The sequence below is a fragment of the Vanacampus margaritifer genome, chromosome 8 (assembly GCF_051991255.1).
Source record: "Vanacampus margaritifer isolate UIUO_Vmar chromosome 8, RoL_Vmar_1.0, whole genome shotgun sequence".
In the NCBI taxonomy this organism is placed as follows: domain Eukaryota; kingdom Metazoa; phylum Chordata; class Actinopteri; order Syngnathiformes; family Syngnathidae; genus Vanacampus; species Vanacampus margaritifer.
In genome coordinates, this window is record NC_135439.1 from 18765230 (window position 1) to 18789517 (window position 24288).

The 24288-nt window shown below is 40.6% G+C and overlaps 1 protein-coding gene across 1 annotated transcript in view; it reads right to left on the bottom strand.

Annotated features, from left to right (window-relative positions):
• sulf2a (sulfatase 2a) overlaps positions 1-24288 on the bottom strand; it is a 50694-nt gene that overhangs the window by 18013 nt on the left and 8393 nt on the right. Inside the window, exon 2 of the mRNA XM_077573853.1 lies at positions 20833-20883. The gene's annotated coding sequence lies outside the window, so the exon portion shown is untranslated. The remainder of the gene's footprint in view (positions 1-20832; positions 20884-24288) is intronic.

The following is a 24288-nucleotide window of genomic DNA, read 5'->3' on the forward strand; positions in this document are numbered from 1 at the left end:
AAGATGGCGGCGAAATATGTCAGTCTGAAAGGTGAGGCGCATCCCATGTAGTATAATTAGTGATTACTAGACCTACGATTATATAAAAAAATATATACGTTGATGTGATAGAATATCCTTTTTTTTGCATTTTCATTGAATTAATAGTTGCCCCGGCACGGTGGTTGACTGGTTAGCACGTCCGCCTCCCAGTGCAGAGGACGTGAGATCGAGTCCGGGCTTCGGCCTTCCTGGGTGGAGTTTGCATGTTCTCCCCGTGCCTGTGTGGGTTATCTCCGGGGCATTCCGGTTTTCTCCCACATTCCAAAGACATGCATGGCAGGTTAGTTGAACACTCTAAAATTGTCCCTCGTGTGATTGTGAGTGCGAATGGTTGTTCGTTTCTGTGTGCTCTATGATTGGCTGGCAACCAGTTCAGGGTGTACCCCGCCTACTGCCCGAAGCCAGCTGGGATAGGCTCCAGCACCCTGAGACCCTAGTGAGGAATAAGCGGTTAAGAAAATGGATGGATGGATGGATGGATGGATCATAGTTGCCCTGCGATTGGCTGGCGACCAGTTCAGGGTGTACCCCGCCTACCGCCCATTAACAGCTGGGATAGGCTCCAGCATGCCCGTGACCCTAGTGAGGATAAGCGATTCAGAAATTGGATGGCTGGATATATGAATTCATAGTGGGTTTATAAAGTGAATGAACATTGAAAAATCAAAAATGTCTGCACACTGTCCCTTTAATTTGCAATGGCCGTAGCTCATCAGACCTGGGGGCAAAGGTTAGCCAGGTGAAAGGGAAGAGAATTAAGCGTACAGACAAAGACTACATAAAAAAATTCTTATATGTTCTCCTTGCCTTTATTCCTTTTACCTTTGGTAGGGGGAAGAAAAAACAGCTACGAAAACACACAACAAAAAAGACTTGTCAAAAGAAAGAAACTCCCCTAACAGGCTGTGTCTGCAACCAGCAGTGAATGCCCTGCGACCAAAATGAATTCAAGGGCATCTTTGGCCAACAAAGAATGGACTCAGTGTGCTCAAATTAAAAAGATCCACTGCCACTGGGTCCACTTTTCATCGTTTGTGGTGTGGAATGTACAGTGCTTCCCTTTGATAGATCTTCTGAGCCGTTGTGGACAAAGCTTACACAAAAAAGGGTGCCGAATATAGTCCCGTAAAAACATTAAGCTCAACATTGCACAGTCTTCTATCAATAGCAGAGCATGTAAATGATTGGGCTATTGACATGCTGCGGCGCTGGATATTTCCTGACATGTCTCCCAAGAGACCCACTCTCACCACCTGATACCAAAGGACTAATTGGATTTCCAGGCTTTTATCAGCTCCAACTGACACATATATTACTTTCTATTCAGTTTTCTTTCTCCTACTCTCTTTTATCTCCCGTTATTATCCGTCTGCATGAAACAGAAAATGTCCAAACAGACAAAGCTTCACTGCCTTGAGTGCCAACATAATCCATGCGATGGACTTCTAAGCCATTTTATTTCCACCGCTCTCATCCTGTACTGCCATAGCACCAGGTTGACGGCTGATTCAGTCCAAAAGAACACATTTTTATTTCAATTTAGGCAGAAAACAACCATAGTAACTCCCGGCAAGAGTCTTGGTGCTTGCGGGGGAATAAAGTCCAAAGCGGAGAATATGATATTATAGAGAATAAGCTACTAAAAGCATGCGTGGGTAACAAGGATCACGTAAGGGAATGCTAATGCAAAGTGATGCCTGTAAGTTGGCTCAGGGAAGGAAAGTTGTGCTCCTCAGTCATGCGCTTGTAAGAAGACAGGAGCGCTGCATCACCAGATAAAAGCTTAATGCTGCTCATCTTTTATTGATAAAGCTGAATTATAAATGTGGTGACAACCGCGCCGACCGTGTCACAGCACGGACATGATGGTAAGACTGTGACGAGGGTGGATACACACACCATATCAGGATGTCACACTGCCCAGTAACACGCACATCTGCACTCCTTACTTCAATTTCGCAACTCAAGCGAGGCAGGGAGTGCTTGATAAATCTTCCAAAGACTTTGCCGAGGCGTTAATGTACTGTTCCCCTATAAATAAAACACGCGGGGTGTTGAGAGGCATAAAGTCTGATTCATCCTTTCTGCAACCCCCTGAGACAGATTGAAACCAAGAATATGAGAAAACCATTGGGAAAAAAATTGATGTTTATTACATACCGAAGGAAAACAAGTCCGGGCACATATACGGTACTTTTTAACTCTCTGACTGCCAGACGTTTTCAGAAACGGGATGTCGCCAGTGCCAGCCGATTTAAGCATTTTGACTGATCTTTCAAGGTCCACAGAAAATGTTGTGTTTGGACTATGGAAACACACATACTACCAAATGAAAGATTGAACTCTCATCTTTCATCAGAAAAAAAAGTTTGTTTCTACCTTATTCCGTTCTTCAGTAATCAACAATAGAAAATGGTTACTTTCACCGAAATGCTCTGTTTTGAAACAAAAAGCGGAGAAAAAGAGCTTTTTGTGAAACTATGTTATTTCATGCACTCTAGTTAATTCTACACTTCTTTTTGTCCATGAATGATGCCACAAACACCTAAATAGTGCTTTACTTCTGTAAAACGCTATCACCAACAATGAAAAAGTGTTTTTAGTTTGCAAAATACGTTTATTTCCATTCAACAGTGTAACAATTTGACAAAACAATTTCGCAAACTATTTACAAATGTGTGCAACTGTGGTACTATTTACAATTATGTGGATGTTTCAAATACAGTTTTTCTTTTTGTAACACTGCCCTGCGTGCAAGGAGACGGAGCAGGATCTGCACAACAGATTAGTTTCACTTCGATTGTCCGTTTCGCGTGCAGACGTTACACTTTCTTGACGGCCTTTTTTTCCGGGGAATAGCAAGTAGCAGACTGTACCCACTCCTCCGATGAATATACATTGGACTCAGGGTACTCTTCGTCGTCCGATTGAACGTCCGCCTGAGCGTGCTCGGTTGTGCTCCGCGTTTTCCGGTGTTAGCTTCGCTAGCCCGTGAACCTTTATGACGTCGTCATAGCCGCCGCGTCAGCGCTTCCAACTTCGGCGTCAACCTCGGAGTCACCATCATCATCATCGATGATGATCATCGTCGTCATCAATGTGCTCTTTAGCGTTGGTCGATGCCTTTCATCTTTGAAAAAAATTCCCAAGCGTGAGCTGCTTGCAACCGGTCGCCATGTTCTCTTCCCTTCCCCAGCCATTGTTCCCTCCAGCTCCGCCTCACGTCTTCTACTGACGCCTACCCAATCTTGTCGAAAGAGAGTCATTGCTGCCATTGAGGGGCCAAAAATAGTCATTAGGCTAACTAGATCTGCTTGAAACTTTCACCACAGCTGGCCAAGGCTTTCCTCCACCCGTTTCAAAAAAAATAATAAAAAAATTGGAGAACGTCTTTTAACATCCTTGGCGGCCCTCCGTAGGTTTTCACTAAACGTCATTTAACGTTTTTGGCAGTCAAAGAGTTAATCAAATCAGCTTCCTATGATATCGTATAGGAGAAAGCCAGGCTCCAGTATTTCCTTGCAAACGAATTTTGAGAGCAAAAGAGAGCCAGAGAAAAAGACGGAGAAGGCGGAAAGGAATGAAGCTTGAGGCGTATAGTCAAGAAGGAACAAAAGCAAAGCACCTCAGTCGCAGATGGAGTTCGCTCCAACATTAACATTCAAAGCTGACACACTCAATAAAACCCAACACTTAAAAACACAAGCTAAGATCTGCTCCGCATGAGAACGTTCTATATTCTGTATGCGTGTAATAAATAAGAAAAGCATAAGTAAAATTGAAGTAACAACGTTGTGTGCCTGCAACGCTATCAAGCCAATTCCTTTGGTCATAATTGAGGCTGGCAGGGCTTTGCTTAAGTGTGACTTTGTTCCCATTGGCATGCCTCGCTGTGAACAGAATGCGAGAAATCCCCAAGGACCCTTCAATTTACCAACAAAAGTTGGCATTGAGATGTAAATTCAGCAACGGCATACATTTATGTGAAGCAAACTTCTGTCAGTTTGTGTGTGCGTGTGAGAGAGAAGACAGCGAGACAGAGACAGAGCGAGAGAGAGAGAAAGAGAAAGAGAAAGACCATCTATAGCTGTGGACTGGGAATAAGGGATTTTTGCACTTGTCACAACCGTATTGAATGTTTTTTCATGATTATATCCTTCTTCCTCAGCTTTTGTTCCACTACATACTTTAGAGTTAAAAATAATAATAATTTAAAAAAAGAGAATCTTACCCTAGCCAAATTTTGAGTTAAAGTGAATGCTTTTTTTTTTTATTAAATTGGAATCTTTGAGGTGTGTATGACGCATTGAAGTGGCAACATATTTTAGGGGGCCAAGTTGGATTGTATCAGTGAAGAAAAATGGAAAATTATTCATATACGTCTTGGACTTTGAAGGAATCGCAATATTTTAAAAGTAATGTGGTAATTTCAAGCAACTCTAATAAAGAAGCAACATGGAACTAAAGCAGTATTTCACAAATTGTGGTACTAGTAGCACTAGTGGTACATGGGCTCTCTCTAGTGGCATGCAAGAGAATCAATAATGCGTAGGTACAGTTCAGCTGTATTTAATTTTGTAGAAATTTTGCATTCTATCATTAAAGGTAAAGTGTGCATTATCTAGTGACATTTAACTCATTCACTGCCATTGACGACTATAGACGTCAAAGATCTTTTTTTATCGGATCGGCAGTGAATGAGCTAGTGGCGAACTAATAGAATGCAATGATTTTGAAGCACACGCACCACAACGTCTCAGAGAGACCACACTTCGCAAGCCTACCGCCAATTATGACCAATTATTATTATTATTATTTTTCTTTTTCTGGAGAGCTCAGTATTGTTCATTCGGTAATTTGACATGTCATCATCATTGCTCTCTCTTTTAATTTTTATTTATTTATTTTTATTTATGACTAATTATTATTTACAGCAAGCGAGCATCCCAGCTACAGCGAGTGATTGAGCGAGTGATCAGGATTTAGCTGGAGCGGAGCAGAGCAGTTAGCAGGGGAAGCTAGTAGAAGCTAGCAAGAGCAAAGCAGAGGGAAACAAGTGGCGGAAGTCCGAATCACAGGACTCAGCCACAACCACCTGCAGCCCCCAGCTGTGGAAGGTAAACGGCGGTCAACCCATTGGGTCTGACACCAGCTGCAACTACATTCGCCAAGTTCCCCTTCCGTAGCAGAAAAATGGCGGCAAAACATCAGCGTCCTGTAAGCCGCGGTGCGACCTATGTAATATAATTCACAATTAATAGACCTATGATTCTATAAAAAATGTACGTTTATAGTTTTTTTGTGTGTGCATATTATTGAAATCAATAGTGGGTTTTAAAAATGGATGAGTTATTAGTTCACCACTAAATTTTACACACTGTCTCTTTAAATGTATTTTATTTATTACACTGAAGTGCAGTGTCGATGAATTTATAACTTTTAAAACGCGGTCTAAAAGTCACTGGTGAGTATAGTTTCTTTCTATGCAAATGTTATGTATACACTAAATAAGAATTGACTTTAACTCAGAACACCTCATGCACTTGATCAGTGTAGTGGCAAATGTTCCAAAATGTAGGGCCCGACTGATATGCATTTTTTTAGGCCGATGACAATTTTTGGCAGAAGAAAATATTGATTGCCGATTATTTAAAAATATATATAATGCATAAAATTAAAACAATAAGAAAGTGAAATCAGAATAGAATAAAATAAAATAATAGCAACTGAAAAAAACTGTAAGAACAAAATTGTGTCTGTTCCTGTGCGGTTTGGCCTCTTGGGGGCAGTGTGCTGCCGTGCATCCATGGCGTACACACGTATTAAGGTGAGTACAGAAGAAAGTTGCGATTGAATTATATTAAGATAATTTCTTTTTCACACATTGGGAATAATTTGTGCCTCTGCGTAGTGTTATCTCACCTGTGGGTATGTGTTTCCACAAGATTGGTGTGTGCGTATTTGTTATTTGAAGGAACAACTCTCCCGACGTTAATGCTAACTTCCTGTTAGCATTTGAATGGGATCCTTCCTTCAATTTTAGCATTAGCACTAGGCTAGCGATGTTTTAAAAGCGCAAACATGTTTTGTATTTAAATATACAGTGGATGTAATTCTTAACGTTGGTGTCATTAAACACCTTAAAGGACCCTTAGGGACAACAGAATAACCAGAATAACATATGCTGCACACTTGCTAGTTGCTAATGCTACGCAAGAAAAATGGTGCGTTCAGGCTACTTTCACAGCGTCGGTAATTTCGTCTTTCTTTGATAACGTTTTAAGGGGAAAATAATCGGCCATTTGGCTCAATTGGCCAATAATTGTCCGATTATAATCGGCGGCCGATTAATCGGTCGGGCCCTACCAAAATGGTCCTAAGCTAATGCAGGGGTTCTGCTGCAATCAAGGATGGTCGGAAGTCGGCTATATCCAAGTTGTTTTTTTTCCAGTTCCGACCTGAAAGCGTTTATTTTGGTCCTCAAAACTCATTTTGACTTCCAACAAACTTACCTTCTCACAATTTTGCTTCATTTATTGTTTTTATCTTATTTCATAAGCATTTCATACAGTTCAGTAGTTCACCATATAATTTCATGCTGGGAGATAACGGCATACTGTGTTACGTGAAGTTATGTTCAACATTTATGAATGAATAAAGCTATCTAGTTTTATACTCGAGTAAATTGTGCTTTACCATCCACGGTCTGTGTTTCCAAAGGGGTCGCCATTGTAGAGTGACTTGACTTGTAGTCAGTCGGTGAAGTCGGGGTACTTTTTTTTCCGACTTTGCAAGTGGAATTTCCGAGTTCAAGGGGGCGTTCCCGTACACACTTCCTGGTTTGAATTTGGAAAAGTCAGACTTCCGACCATCCTCAAATGCAGCATTACATTTATTTGACTAAATACATGATTATGATGGGAAAAATCTTGTCAATTAATGTGGTTAACTGATGTGCACAATAGAAGCACTTGGTTAAGATGGGAGGCAAAAAAGGTCTCCCAAGACTTGACATGCCATCAGCAATATCAAGCAGTCCTGCAAGATGTTGTGGATTCTAGAAAAACCTATTAATGTGAAAAGATTCAAGCCAAGGGTTCATTTAAAAGGTTCTAATTGATATTCTATTCAAAATCTCTTCAGCAGCTCTTGCCTACCTTTTTTTTTTAAAGAGATGTGCTTTAACTTCCTAAAGTGTAACCATAATGTTAGAGAATGACAAGAGATAAATGTAAAGGCTGCCGCTTCTGCGGTAAGATTTAATTTAGATTTCCCTTATTTTCTGATAAGCTCTGTACTTTTTCATATGTCAGAACCTGCTTGTCATTTCTCTATTAGAACATCCAGACATGGAAAAGCATTTCAACTTTAAAAGGTGTGAAAATGAGACTTGTGCTGTATACCAACTGGTTCGGTCAGTGCTGTTATATGTTGTGCTACATTTATGTAAGTTCAGATGTCCTTGTTTTTTTTTTTTCTTGCCGTGTATATTCCTCCTAATCGCTACGTGGAATGTGCCGTTTGAGCAGTCAGTTAGGAATGAGAGCAAATGAGGTGCTTAACACTTCATTAATCCTGCAGCGAGTCTGATGACTCAACAGTAAAGAGTGAAAGTGTAGAATGCTGTGGTTGACAGAGTTGAATGTAATGTTAAAAAGTCATCTCTAACTTTTCTAACTCAGTCACGGTACTTGTTCATGACGTGGGGGCTTCCAAATTCAAGGCATTATGTTGGTATATAATAGCAAATGAAAATCAACATTATAAATGAAATAAATTTGCCCATTCATGAGAACATGACTGAAGAAGATCTTAGAAATAACTGTAAGGTCGGGCTTATTTCACGATACCCAGCAACCTTAATACTGTTCAGAATTGATTGAAGAGCAGCAAATCCCTGCAGATGCACTCTAATAAATCTTTCCTAGACTAGTGGAAGCTGTTACAAAAAAAACGTACTTGTTTAAAGGTTTTGGAGATTGCAGCAAAAAGAGTCATGTGTGGGAGTTCCAAACCCACGGAGTAGGAACATTATAGATTTCATGAACTAAATTATTTTCAAATACAGAGCTAATGGATGGGAAGCACAAAAACAAACTACAGTGGTACCTCGGAGTTTGAACATAATTTGTTCCTGCGAAGTGTTCAAAGTCCGAATTGTTCAACTTCAAAAATATTTTTTCCCATAGGAAATAATGTAAATGCAATTAATCCGTTCCCAAGGTCCAAAAACAGAAAATTCCTATTTTAATTTCTGTTTATGTTTTTTACATTCATAATACAGTACAGTATTTAAACAATAAAAATACCTTCCCTTCCCTGTTGTGGTGTGATGGCATCAGTGTATGATAAATGCTATGTTAATGCTAGCTTTAGTTCAGTGCTGAGTTTGTGTATTTTACATTGGGCAGATTGTTAGACTACTAAGTGGTCCTTGAGTGCGTTGTTAAACGTCAGGCACGTTGTTGAACAGCTAAGGGGGGGTCCTCGTGCCAGTATTTACAGAAGCAGGGACAATAGTTACAACTGCGCGATAATCTTCTTCCCAATTCCACTGTGGTTCGTAGCACTGTATGTTTTCCTTTGCTGCCACTAGCATTGTTGTCTTTCTTTGGGCTCATGGCGAAGAAAATTGTTGCGGAAAATCAAAATGCACTCGCGAGTGTGGAGCACCTGCGGGAGTATTCACGATCTGACTGGAAATGAGCAGTGCGTCGTCTCAACTACCGCAACGTGAGCATTCGGCATTACTCGGCTTCGCTCCGCTTCACTCGTTTGCCCGTTTTCAAGGTATGTTCGGCTTAGCTTGCTTTGCTTGGGTGTTTGAAATCCGAAAATGAGTTCAAACTCGGAGGCATTTTTTACTCAGATTTTTTGGTTGAAGTCCGAATTGTACGAGTTCCGAGACGTTCAAACTTTGAGGTTCCACTGTAATTGGAGCCCCTGTGCACCGTCAAATTCTGAGTTTCGAAAGTAGAGATGCTTTGCCAGGTATTCCCTTGCTTGCAGGTGTTGCTGCCTTCGATTGTCAGGGGGGACAAAACTTTCACATCATCAATATTAAGTCAAGCATATTGTGGAGAAGGTCAGTGTCTCGTTGTTAAATTGCAATCCAGACAAGCCTTTGTGAATGTCAATGTGCAGGATTTACAAGTACAAAGAAATCCAGACAATAAAACTGGCAGAAAATACCTTCTTTCTTTCTTTTTTTTTTTTACAAAAAAGTTTCCTAGAAATACGATTCTTTCAACTTGCATCGGAATATTGAGAATACATTTTTAGTCCCTATTCTCCTAACCACAAAAGTTTTTCCTTCAATATTTTCTTCTTACATAACAGAAGAAGAAATAACCCGACCACACAGGTAGGCGTTCAGTGCCTCCACAACCGTTGCGGGAGATACTGCAAATCCAGGGTGATATTGATTTCTAAAAATAGAAAAATTTGATCCGAAAGAAAATTCACAGTATCCTTGTCTGTTTATAAGAGTGAGTTGAACCTCCAGTTTCTAATAGATGCTCTTTCTTCCAGTAGATTTCACTTCAGAAAAAGAGGCGCATGAACTTCACCCGAAAGGTAGAATGGAAAAGGTGCTCTATTCACATTTCAAATGGATGTGACCTAACCTGTTGAAAAAGGAGGACGCTGATATTTTAAGTGCCCCAATGAGTTCTTCCTTTTAGAAGGTTTATTCAGGCCCTAAACATCCCATACGACAAAATCAAGGTTGCTGTTCATGCTTCCCCTTTGCGTGATGTTTCAAGAACAGAGATACACATCAAGTAGAAACGATACAGACAATCATCTGACCAACTGTAGTTGGGTTACCATCCACCCATTTTTATTCTAATTTTCAAGATATGCGAAAATAAAAGTGAATGGAAAAACTAGAAATTCAAAAAAAGGCCCAAAATTCGCCCAAGGAGTTTTTACGCTTGGAGGGGATGGATTTTGACCGGATACACGTCGCACATTTTGTCCGGATATTACGTCACACGTACGTTTGTAGTCCCAAAAGCAATATCGGACGATAAAGTAAGGTATGTTTGGGGAGAGGACGAAACAGAAATATTTTTGGAATTAGTTAAAGAAGCGAATATAAATACAATTTTAGATGGAAAACAGCAAAGAAACGCTACGGTTTACAAAATTACAAAATTACAAAAGCAAACTCATACGACGTCATCGCACGGTGCAGTCGCTTCCTGGTCATCTTCTTCTTCTTCTTTTAAATTATTGGTGGATCACATCTCTATGGTGTATACCGCCACCTACACTGACGAAGTCCCCTCTCAATATTCGCAAAAAAAGAACAAATGGAAACGGGCATAAATCGCATGTCCGTTTTGCGCATTTTCAGTAAATTCGCTTAAAAAATTTGAAACAATTGGATGGAACCCGACTTGTGTTATGAGATAAAAATTAACAGTAGTTTAAGATTGAGACTACCAAGGCGAAATTATATATATATATATATATATATATATTATAACACCCCTTTCCTCACTTTCAAAATAATCCTAACTCTAATCCTCTATCCAACAATGATGAGAATATATAATGTTCCCACCATGTAGGAAGTAAAAAAAAGAAAATTAATTAAATTTGTACAGATTCGTTCATCATGTATGTATACAAGCATATTCATATACATTAAAACACAAACACCCACCTACCAACAAACACTGATCGGGGCAAATACAGTACATTTTCCATCCACGTACACACAGCCTTATCCGTCTCTAGATAGTTTAAAGCTTTTTATCAATATGGAATTGCAGGGTCATTTAAATGAATTGGAATATTGTAAAAAAAAATAGGGGTTTAACAAAAAACGGTTTGAACCGTAAAATCTTTTTTTTTGTCCCATTTAAAAGATGCAAGTGCATCGAATCAAAATGAATCTAATCGTTCCACTTTAAAATATATTGTAATACATATTGAATCATCTTTTAGTCATCAGTTCATCAGTCATCAGTTCTTTTAACACACCTCTATTGCATTTTATGAGGGGTCTTGTTGCAATTTGACTGGATTCCAGACAATTTAAGAGCTTGGACTAACTACTAATCATGCTTGTGTGCCATCTCCGCAATCCTGTGATCTACAAGGTCCATTATCTTTGAAATGGTTTTGACTCTGTGAAATGGGATGCTGGGTGAAGAGTTTACTGGCAAATAAAAAGGCAAGGATGAGAGTGAGAGAGAGACATCAAGAAGGGAAAGACAGAACGGTGGGACAGAAAGTGAATGTATGATGGTGCAGAGTACAAGGCCCAGTAAAAAAAATATTTCTTGAAGAACAAAGAGCTGTGACAGATTTCCCGGGTCTGCTCTACTGACTATAACTGTTCACCAAACACACACACAAGAAAGCTTGCACTAATGCTTTGTGTCCAACGTCAAATCTTCCTGTGACAAAAAACGAGGACAAAAGTCGAACTAATTGTCTGTGAATGTGCAGGATATGAACAGTGTGCATTGTTCGGCCCAGCATCGGGCCATCAAACACCCGCCGACTGCCTTTTGTGTCTCCTCCAGACTGAACAGACTCACTCATCTAACAAAAGTCAAGATGTTCTTGGATTGCAGCCATGTCCCATACGACAATGTTTCTTGGTCACTGGATTTATATTTCACATCTGACAACGCCGGTTTAGGACATTGGCACTTGTCTGTGCTGTGATTACGCTGTATCCAGCAGCAACCAAGTGGCATGCGGCGCTAGCGGGGTGGTCCCAAAGAAGGGTCCTCATCAAGGTCGTGACATTTACCCCTCCTCCCGTGCAACTCAGTGGTATGCTCCAACAGAGCCCAAAGAGAACACAGAGGTGTAAGGGAAAACACAAACAGACCCCTGTTTGTCCCTGACTTGGGGTTAACACCCCTCCCTACCCCCCCCCCCCCCCCACCCCCCCACCCCATGGATTTAGAAGGAAGAAAAAGCGAACCGGTCAATGGCGTTTTGTAAATACGTAACTGTTTTCACATCAGAGCTTTTTTTTCTCTTCCACATTGGTAGAACATTAGCCTGCTTTGCAGTCTGCTGGCGTCCCTGCCTTTCCTGTCCTATTGTGGTTTCGATAAGGAGCCATTTGTGGTTCCTCTGACAGAGCGGCCCCGTGGCCTGCTCCTTTGAGACAGGGGTTGACAGCTGAAACAAGTGAGCAAGCTGGTGGACAGGACAGCCCGCTGAGTGATGGCTGTTCCTTATTGGCATTTACTAACAACGGGCAAAGCCCCCCTGCAGTGAATCACATCTCGGTCAAATGGATTACAGACAAATCAGTCAGCGCATATTGTTCCACTGATACGACCAATTTAAGATTCCAAAGACATCAACACACATGTGACTGACACTGCACTACTAAGGCACTAACTAGCTATTTGCAGTTTCTGGAGAAAATGCACGTAAATGCAGAAAGGCTAAATAAATAAAAAAAACATTGAAGCATGTGGAATCATTTTAAATGATTCAGAATTATATTGAAAGACATGCAGATACTGAATGACATGAAATTTGATATGTTTTTAATTGGTTAATATACGTGAAAACTAGAGGTGAATATGTAAATATTTGGAATTGGGGCTTTAGAAAACTTTATGAATTTTGTGAATGAGAGTAATAAATGAGATTGCTTGAATGATCTTCACATGTTGAAGTTGGAATAGTTTGAATTGTTCAAGTAATGTTGAGGAAAGAAATTTCCTAATTGCTATGTGCTGAAATTTCGGCACGTTGATAATCATTTATAAGCGTTCATAAACAAGCAGAATGATTTCAATTTAAAATGGGAACTATGTGATTCTGTGATTTTGGATGAGCCTTTCGAGATTAATGGTAAATAAATAATGGGGGAAATTTGGCATCAAATGGAATGAATGGGGCAGCACAGTGGCTGACTGGTTAGCACGTCCGCCGCCCAGTGCAGAGGACGTGAGATCGAGTCCGGGCTTTGGCCTTCCTGGGTGGAGTTTGCATGTTTTCCCCGTGCTTGCGTGGGTTTTCTCCGGGTACTCCGGTTTCCTCCCACATTCCAAAGACATGCATGGCAGGTTAAATGAACACTCCAAATCGTCCATAGGTGTGGTTGTGAGTATGGTTGTTCGTCTCTGTGTGCCCTGCGATTGGCTGGCAACCAGTTCAGGGTGTACCCCGCCTTCTGCCCGAAGCCAGCTGGGATAGGCTCCAGCACCCCCGCGACCCTTGTGAGGAAAAGCGGTCAAGAAAATGGATGGATGGATGGAATGAATGGGGAATTTTTAGGTGAAAAATGCTGAAGGTAAAACCATGATTTTTTTTAATGGACAGTAGAAGCCCCCATGTCTTGAATTTTCAGAATATGTTAAAATTGGAATCATGTGAATCGGATGGATTATGTAAAAGGAGAAGAGCATCAAAAAGTGTGACGAATAAAAAAAATAGGAATAACATACTGGGCCTTCAGCCGTCACACAATTACACGTTAGGTTGTACTGACAACTATATCAAAATGATATAAAAAAATGTATCTTGATATTCATTTTCTTATACCAATATACACCTAATTAAAATACGGGGAACAAATGAGATAATCTGGCACCTTCCTCTGATGTTTTTTATTTATCATTACCACAATCTAATTAGCATCTGCAACAGGGACTTCTCGTAATGGGTTTGTCTTAGCCATGATTACAACCAGCATCCATTCAATAGTTGCCATCCTGCTGAATTATTCACAGAGGACATCACCATGTTGCTTGGAAATTTACAGTTCAACACCCATAGACGTGATCACTGGAGACTACTATTTGATGAAAACAATAACTATGACTACTTCACGGCCACAGATTGTGTTTGACCATTTTATGGGGTGATGATAGTCTGAGCGGACAATGAGCGTCATCTCATCTTGTGTTAAGCATACCGTTGGGAGCTGCGGATGGGTGGTGTGGTTTGGTGGGTTGGGGGGCAAGCAATGCTTTACTTTTGCTCTCCACCCATTCCGCTGTTCTAACCCCCTGCCTCGCTAGCTAGCTTTCTGTGGGACCTTTTGTCAAGGGATTAATGGGGTTTTAGACACGCACACACTGATCTCTCCCTCCCCTGTTGGAACCACACAGGGGGTTAAGATTGGAAGATTGGAGCATAGAGGGAAGACCTCATAGTACATTGACTTTTTTTCTGCTGGGCTGCTTGCTTTTACGTATTTCCTCTGTGAGGTTTTCCCATGTATGGAAAACCGGGGAAGTTGTTTTTTTTTTCATGTGTAGCAGGTAAGAAGCTCAGTGAATAGGTACTTGCAAGACATCCTTTAGTTTGTGATGGGCCTTGAAATGAACGCCTCTTTCTGGCAGAGCACATCTCTCCATGTCGGTATCTATCTCTCTCTGGTCCGCCGTGGGACAGCTGCCCAGACGGCCCATCTGTCTGTCCTGACCTGTGTTAAGGGACCATGGGGCGGCCTAAGTGGCCCGCAAAGGGGGTCCTTGGCACGTAGCCCACCTAGAAATGACAGTGAGGCTGCCAGCAGCTTGCCAAACATCCCTGTAGGCTTGTGGTGTTACAGTATTGATGTTGTATCGGGTTGCAGAGGCCTTGGCAGCCTTTTAATGAGCGCTCAGATTGATCAGGTGGTAATCATTCCTTCTCCCTTCACTGCGGATACTTCTTATTGGTTGTTTCCCAAAAAAATGTCTGCTCTCTGATGCGTACCGGAGGACCAAGAATTAAAGATGGATTCATTTCATTTAAAACAACAACCCACAAGTAGACCCAAAGAAGAAACTACTAAACCCAAATTAATTAAGTATTTTGAATACACACACAACATTAGGTACACTTGCACAAAGTGAGCTGCGCATCATATTTGTGCAGCTTGACTCGCATCCTACCTCTCTACATATAATATAGGACAAAGATAAAGGTGAATACAATCTATAAAGTTCTGTTTTTATGACTTTAACAGTGGTTCACTTATTTTTACATGCATGACAGACAGTAATGTTAAAATTAGGGATGGGTGAGTACCGATATAATGTGTCAGTATCGGGCCGATACCCAGTCAGCTGCCCTTTTGTGGCTGTTTTATGATCAGGAACTAAAAACTACAGTAAAAGAATAGAAAATTGCCATTAATTTCATGCTAATTTAAGGGAAAATTGTATATTGGGATATATGGGTCTTTCTTTAAAATTATCAGCCATTTTTTTGTGTGTGGGGGGGGTTAAATGTATCAAAAGTACTAGTGGTATTGGTCCTGGGTATAGGTGCAAACTCAAGAGTTGTGTACTCGTACTCATAAATCCCTGTACAGTTAATCAAGGCTTTATTACGACAAAATGTCTTCTCTAGAATGGATGATTTCCCTTCACATAATTTCTTGTGGGAAAATGGATAGGCTCCAGCATGCTTGTGACCCTCGCGAGGAAAAAGCACTTCGGATAATGGATGGATGGAAATTTTTTTAGAAATGAAACTCCTGGCAAAATAATCACGCAAAACAATTATTTGATAAATAAATAAATTAATTAATTAAAGACAAACTAACTTAAAAAGCCTTTCTAATTGAGATCATTGCTATGTGGAGAACTATCTCTGAAAAAGCTAAAACGAATAAAACAAAAATCAGTACATAATCATTTAACTTGACAAAAGGGTCCCAAATGGGCTACGGAAGATAGCGAAGATCAAAGGAAAGACAGAAAGAGGAAAGGCTGATCAGCTTGTTATTCTGTCCTCACCATTTTGTCCCTGTGTTCCAACTGCTTCCCTGCAAAGTTTCACAACAGGACAACAGCAGACGTCTTTGGGACTCCTATTAGCCCTCTATTAGGCTGCTGTCAGAAAGGAAGCCAACTGTCACCCCTCCTGTGGTTGCAATCATGACCCCCCCCAGTCAGACTGTGCCCCCCCTGGGATCTATGGCAGGAAAGTAGCAGGACAGAGGTAGAAATGAAAGCCCTGTTGGGTTCTCCGGGGCGAGGACATTGTGATTACTTTTCTTTGGCCTTTAGAGCCAAAGCCGCCCCGAGTTTCACAGCTGTGCTGCTGATTGGCCACACCGAAATGAAACGTTCGAGTATGAAATTCTGTGGATTTTCATGGGTGGAAAAAGGTACATATTGGGAATTTGTCCTCATCCAAATATTGCACACGCACGCGCACGCACACACACGGTCTCCCCGAAGCAACTCGCGCCCTCTCTCTCTCTCTCCCAACCACATTCTCCTCATGTTTGCTCACAATCTTTTCCCATTAAATAGGAAACAGCAGTGGCTTGATCGAGTTTGTCACCCCTGTGTCGTAATTAATGTCAGCACGGCTCGGTTTCCGTAACAGTGTGATTAGCACACCTGTCGACAAGCTCCACAACATCAACCCCCTACACCTTAGATCAGAGCATTCTATCATCTCCTATGGAAAATTAACCATCAGACAGAACAGGAAATTTTGCAAGCTTTCCAATTACCTGGAGATTAATCGACACCTTTAACCGTTTACTGTAGGTCGCAGTGAGCGAGAAGGTCAATCAGATTCATGAGACGAGGACCGTGGATGTATGTGTGTCCTCCATGAACACTGTGTAACACGAGGTCTTTGGTTGCACTCTCCTTTATCAGAGGCATTAAAAATAAATAAGGATCCAAGTCCATTCAAAATGCACATAAAACAGCCTATAAATTCATGGGTTAAGCAGACACGAGAGGGATGGGGGAACATTGCCAACGTTTTTCAACAACAGCGTTATGACTGGATTTGGGGTTAGGTCACAGTTGTTATGATGTTGCCAATTGCAATGCAGTTGCTATGCCCCTCGTAGGGCTGAGTTTAAAAAAAAATTTGGAATAATTGATATTGAATCGATTTTCCTTTTCGAAATAAAACCAAGAATTTATTATTTTCATCTCTTTCTCCCATTAATTCGTAAGAATAAAAACATTTAAAGGCCTTTTTTTTATCTTACTGTTTTCTTGATATTTGATGTTCACATGAATTAAAAAGTTTTTTTTTTTATGAAAAACCTGACTTATTGCACTTTAAAAAAAATTGTCGTTGCGTCTTCCGGGTGGATCATCTTAATGATTCTTTTCTCAATCCTGTCAATCAATCTGCTGTAACGACGTTGTGCATGCTCGTTCCTAGCTGCACATGCACACTTTGAGTGTGTGTAGCATGTAGCCGCTGACCTTCAGACTCAGCCATTCATCGTTGTAGCTCCACCGAGCTCACCAGAGTCACAAGAGGACATTTGTCTATGAAGTGAGGCCGGCTGCAGAGACTGATGAAGACGATGATGAAGATGAGCTTGCATGTTAGCGACATTTGAGAGGCGTTTCCCCCGGACTAGCAGGAGAGCTGGTAGGATGGTCTTCCGCATAAGCATTTTTTAAAAGCGACAAACGTTTGGATTCTACTTTTCGAGAAAATCCTTGAATACACCTTTAAGCTTTTTCTACATCATGCATACTCCACCAATGCCCAGATGAGTACGAAGAGCCCTGACTTTTTTACTCTGATTGCACCTATCAGCTTTTATCTTTCCTTTATAGTAGAGTGTGCACACTCCACAGTTTCTTTGGGGAGGTGAGGAGCAGAGTTTTTCTTACCTCATTTGAAGTCATGTTTTCATTTGTCAACTGTGGCTGTTGCTTTAAGATCGTGCACGTACTCGCACACGCACCATGAACGAGCCTGACACAGATGCTGCAGTTACGCTTTGGGCCAGAGGTGGCAGTTGCGAGTAAAAAAGTGATAAACTGCACAAAGATCCTTTAAGTGATTATAACACATATATTTCATTAATAAACTAAATTATTTAACCAGCTACTGCCTCTGCAAAATTTAATTTGGAATTTAATGTGTGTGGAGTTTTTACCATAAGAGGAATTGATGTTCCATAGTTAATCAATAACAGATTGAATTTAGTGAATCAAATCAGATAAAATAGAAGTTTAATCAAACTGAACTCTTTTGAATTGCAATGATATTTGTAGTGGCTATGCAATATTTGATATCTCTTATGATGTTGATGTTATCAGTTGCTATGCAGTAGTCATGTCAGTCACTCTTAGATCTTGTATTTTTATTTTTTAAGTTCTGTATTTGTCACTTTTATTTTGTCATATAGGCCTTTATTCTGTCATATAGAACAGTGCCGAGATTTTATCCACGCATGCCGAGGCTTCCCATCCCTTCTCTTCCATGCAAGCTGTTTTTCCATGTGTTCTGCATCCAGCCATGCTAGCTGTGCTTACTTTGTACTTTGGAGCTCGCTGTGTCCAACCCGCTCAAGGTTCTTAGCCAAGGTTTCTCCATTAAAGTGTTTCCATCTGAATCCCGCCCTGCTCTCTGTTGTTAATTGTATTTTTGTATAAAAATACTTTCTGTTAACCAACTCTCATGTCTTGTCTCTATTTTGGTCCGAGTGCACACCTCACGTGGATGATCAGCATTGTTTGTTTAGTTCCTTGTTAAACGTGTGTCATTAAAAGCTATTAAGGCAATTATCTTAATGTTGTGTTAACAGAGGAAGGGAAAGGGAGAAATTCTGAAAAGGTACTCATTGGACTTATTCAAAAGTAATACATTTTTGCATGATGCAAAATGCACACTCTGTCTTGCCAACCCCTTTCTTGCCAGTAACGAGGCGACTGATGACACCGACAATGAGCTGCCTTCTATGTTGAGCCTCAGGAGTCTGCCAAGCAGCCTCTTCGCATGTGGGGCCCCAGGTTGGCACACTCACCGGGGGTCTTCACTGGGGTGCTGTCCTGGGCAGCTTGCCCAATGTTGACAAAGCCTGGTATCGCCTGCTGTCAGGCCATTATGTGTGCACCATGCGGAAGGAATCAATTAGGCTGAGCTCACAACACAGCACTTTAATATTTGACTTCTAATCAGTGGAGCATGGAAGCAAGCTGGCACTTCTAGTCTTGCTGATGTAGAAAATGAGGGTCAGTAAAGGGATCGCATAGTTCTCAAAAACGTGCGACGCATACGTCGGGGAGGAGGTGAGAAACAGCCTCAAACAACAAGCTGGTCTCGTTGAAAAGGGAAAATAACCTCTTGTCCCTCGCAGGATATGAAAGCACGTCAGATCACTCACATGCAACCAGCTGTGAGGAATGAGGCAAAAACAAATCTGCCCACAAGCAAGCTGAGCTCAACGGAAGGCGAGTTGATGTGATAGAAAAGTGAATTGATGAGGTAGGTCTACATGTGCCAGATGAACTGTGCCTTTGAAACGGTTTTCAGATTGGAATACCTTTGGCTTTCTGCACTGCTGAAAATGAGAAAAGGAAGAAATGGGAGCTGTGTCAGAATAGCTTACCAAAGGCAAAGCATTCACCTGTCGAGTCTTGACAATGTCGCTGAGGCAAAAAAAAGAAAAGGAAACAGAAAACCCCCGCCAGCGTATTTTGCCTGTATTTTTTTAAATTGCTAAATGGACAGCTGACCATTATGCTCATTCAAATGATTGTATATGACTCATGTGCTTTGATTCATGCTGAATTGCTCCAGTCAGTAAGATGTCAAAAATAATTCATTATTTGATATGGCATTGAAAAAAAAAACAAGACTTCAAATACTAATTTCAAGCATGAAACATGGCCTGCTATCCTCACTTGTTTAGAGATGAAAGCGGGTTTACAGCTTAAAGCCTTCAGAAGTGAAGGCTATTTTTTCAGCTATTGGTTTAATAATTCTGACCCTTCTTGGCTTGCTCATTAATGCTCCTATATTTTTTTTTGCTCTCTGTCTTCTACGCCTTTTCATTTCACTCCATCCCCATCTCTTCCTAATTAGCATACAGCCTTGACAACCAGAGCGGGGAAATGTGCCGGGACCACTACAGGGCTATACCATTGCAGCTTCATCCAAAGGAGCCAACAATAAGCACTCTCTTTTTTTGTGCTAATCACTGTCAGACAGATAAAATGAGGTGACGAATTGAGGATACAGAGATGCCCGGGCTGCCTCTGGATGTGAGGAATTCACAGAAAAACAAAAATGTGTTGAGGTGAACCAAAGTCTGCTGTATTATTGGTCTCTTCCAAGGTATGACAAATCGACCAAAACGGGAACAATAATCTGAGCTTGAATGTATTCCCCTTTGAAGGTGTAACACAAACATTCACGAAACAATTCATTAGGCACACCTGCACATTCTCACGGCATGCATCCACAATAATAAAGAAAATATTGTACCTCTCTGACAGCGTAAATCTAAATTCAGCATCACTATGTTATTATATTGTGCAGGTTTCCCTGATGTGCTGGGTGAGTATATATAGGTTGACTGCTTATGGCTGATAAATAATAAAAAACACTAACAGATTGCACTTCATGCAGATCACCTTTCTACAATTACGCTTCAGTGCTGCACACACTTTCCTTGTACAAACAAGCAGCATGCATAAAAAACACAAGTATAAAAAGGTCAAAATCGGTTTCCATAGCAAACAAATAATGAGCTATATAGGATGCAGACACACTGAATATGACAGCAATGATGTGTCTCAGCCTATTCTATTCTTATCTATCTGAAATGAAGACAGGTGACACAAACGCTTAGCTGCTTGTTCAATTGTACTGTAAAGTCATAACTAAACTAACTATACTACATAACTATACTCCAATGACTTAATAAGTGCAAATGTTTTTGTGAGGAAAAGAGCCTCCAGGTGAACAAAGAACATTACTACTACTTCACATTGATAATTGTTAAATCATCCCAAAATTGTAATTCGAAAATAATTGACTGGAAATATTTCACTTATTTTGTATTATGTATAACATTAATCTTACCTTTTTTGAGAACAAGTGGAGCCAGATGTCCTCTGCTTTAGAAGCCACTCACTGTGAAGCAAACACACACACAAAAAGTCCAGGGTGGATAAGTAGTTGTCACATATGAAAAATCTTCTAAGCTAAAGAGTCAGTCAGACCATAAAACCTATTCATGGCTTTAGTGTTTATGTTTGAAATGTGTGACATTCCTTCTGGATCACTTCGACCACAAACAGTTGAGATGTTCAAAAAAAGCCCTCTCCTTACAAACAGTAGGAATGGCAACACTCTGAAGACGTTCATGAAACGCTCTAAACAAGCGTATAAGGTGCAATCAACCCACAGTCTCTCATTACGAATCTGGAAGAACTCACTATACATTGCCATGAAAAAGTATTTGCCCACTTCTCAAATTCTTACTTTTTTCGCCACTTTAAAGGGGAAGTCAAGTCAAAAGTGTTCTTGAGAATATGTTCTATACGCCCAGTAGTCTAAACACAGCATTCTGGTTAATATTGCATTTGTGGAATATGAATTAAGCAGCAAAATCCATATTTTGTCCATATCAGGAGGCGGCCATTTTGCCACCTGCCACGTTGTGGACTGGAAATGGCATCACAGTGCCTAAAGGCTTAGATATCAAGTAGCAAATAAATACATATCATACATAAAATCCAGTATTGAAATGGTGATTTTATTTTATGTGTAAAAAAGTATATATATTCAAAGCGAAGAAACCCAGGACAACATTTGCTATTCACCCTCACCTCAGTTAAGGTCAATGTTCATGACTCAACAATGTGGGAGGGACTGGGAAAAAACGACATCCATGAGAGTTCCAAGGCAAAAACCAGTGCTCACCAAAAACAACAAACACATTATACTTTATTAATGCTAAATACATAAACCTGATGATTATGCATTTCAAATAGGCTTTATTAGACTACTGAATATGTATCATATAATGTTTATTGGTTTGATTTATTTGAATGGTTAGTTTAAATGATCTAAAAATAAAAGTAAAAAAAAGACAATGGAAGTTTGTCGTGTAAAAAAATTACATAAATATTAGGCTTGAAATATTTATTATTAATAAAAATAAGTAAATAAATACATGAATAAACTTTTGATCCAACTCCCATATCGTCATGATGGAATAGAACAGGACCGCTCCCAAACTGAGAGGGAAGAATTGCCCAGATAAAGATTCAGGGAGGACCAGGAGCTATTTTGCCACACCTGATTGACGAATTTAATGATTGCTCGGTGTGCTCATTTGCGACCAGGCAATCACTTGGCTGTTTTCATTCCGTTCTTTCCACCGTACTGCCTCTCACTGTTTCCACATCTCCATTGGACTCAGGTTGTGAACTTGTAAGCTCCAAGTGAAGACTTGTTGACAGGAGTGGTCTGATCTCTGTTTTGATCGGACAGGTAGGTGTCAGTGTCTAACGTGAGACGAGCCCACCCTGCATACTTTAATTACTCCTTTTTGGGTGTTCTTCCGGTATAAGGTTTTGCACAATCTCTAGGCACACATGCAAAAGGCCATGTGGTATGTGTAGTAGGGCTAAGAATATGCCTGAGAAGCGGGTAAGCTCGCATATATGTTGCTGCCAAGGCACGTCTCTGATCCCAGCTGCTCCCTTTCTGGCATAGTTCTGCCAAACCACTCGTGGGCATCAAAGAGAGGTGACTGGACACCTGCGCCTGTCAATCTGTCCGTCTGTCCATCTGGAGCACTAAAACCCAATAAGACCATCGGCCTCTGTCATGGCTTGCTTTGTTCTGTGGGTCTTATTTCTGGATCGGGGACACAAGAACGAGGACACCGCAGACATCATTTATTTTGACAGGATTATTTGGCCCAACGTGACATCCGCATTACCTTGTGCATGCCAGCTAATGCAGCAACAGAGATATACTTTTCATTTGTCTCGTGACAAAGGAGTGGCAGATTGAATATAAATAAGAAGGAAGAGGAAGGAAGAGAGGAATGGATTGAAACAGGCTGTGGGCAACACCGTCATGTGACAAGCCTGACAACTGATAGAAAATGCGATACCTGGCCTTGTCCTTGATGTGAATAAGAGCATGATACATCAAAAAGTCAGAGAGAAGAGAGATGGCTATTACCGGGAGAAGAAAATGAGGAGAAAGTGGCTATTTATAGCAGCAGTGTAAAAATATGCTGGGGATTGATTTCATATTTCCCTAAATGTAGAACCCCTGTGTGTTAATCATTCATATTTTATTAGGAACAACTATCTTAATGTTATGCTATGTAATAAAAAGAGAAGAATGCTTAAGGAGCCCCGTCGTACGGGAAAGAGGGAAGGCTAAGTTTTAAGTAAAGTGACTGAATTGGAAGCAGTGAGTGAGGATGGACTATTTATTATTAATATTTAATAGTTATATATATATACATTTTTTTATTTATACTTTTATTTTTTTTTTTTTACAGGGTTACACTATTATCGCATGGGGCTTGTCATGCAATGAGATCAAAATTTTTTAAATAACAGTGGATAGCTCCCACCCTGCCCCCATGAATGGGATGGGCTGGAATGGATCTTCACATCTGTTCAGGTTGATCCAGATGAATTTTGGCTGGGAGGATAAACGTGCAGCAGCCCCGATGGTCTTTTCTTTGATTGTCTGCCTTCTCATCTGGTAGGAGGCTGATTGATTTCAGTGGGCTGGAACCCCCCTGCCCCTATTGATCCCCTATCCCAAATGCTCTCTCTCTTCCAATTAAGAGTTCACTAAGCCGCCACTATAGAATACTCATAATGAATGCCAAGTCCCTGCCAACACCTTAATGTTACTCTTGCCTGTCTCACCTCCTTCCCTATTTCTACCTCACTTCCCTGCTACTCTTCTATTCTACTTAATGCTCGATACCTTTTGAACAATGCAGCTGGTATGTGTTAAGATGTATTTGATTGTACCGGGATAGCAAAGGACTCTCGCTATTCATTAAAGATAAGCATAGAAGATTTCCCATACAACACTGAGAATGAATCTCTTCACCAGCAGCCAGATTTGAGGGATTAAAGCGATTTGAACTACTTCAGCATGAGTGTCAGGCAAAGTAGATCAAACTATGCACTGGGTAAGAATTGCATCAAATACGCAAAGTTGTGAGAGCAGAGAAGCCGAGTTTTATTTTTGTTTATAAGTTGAATTTACTTGGGAATAGAATAAACAATGTCTGACTCTAATTTGATTTAATTGACATGTATACTTTCAACAAATATACACTCTAGTCTATTTTGAGGATTCAGTCGTAGAGAAAAAGCAGTTCACAAGCAGGTCACTTGTACCCCTGATGCACAAGGTTTTAAACCTGTAGTCACACCGCTTTGGCGGAGTGAGAAAATCCAATTTCAGAGATCTGTAATTCCATAAACCTTATTACGGCAACACAATGGTTGCTGTACCCTGAGGCACAAAGTGTGGGTGGGGGGTGCG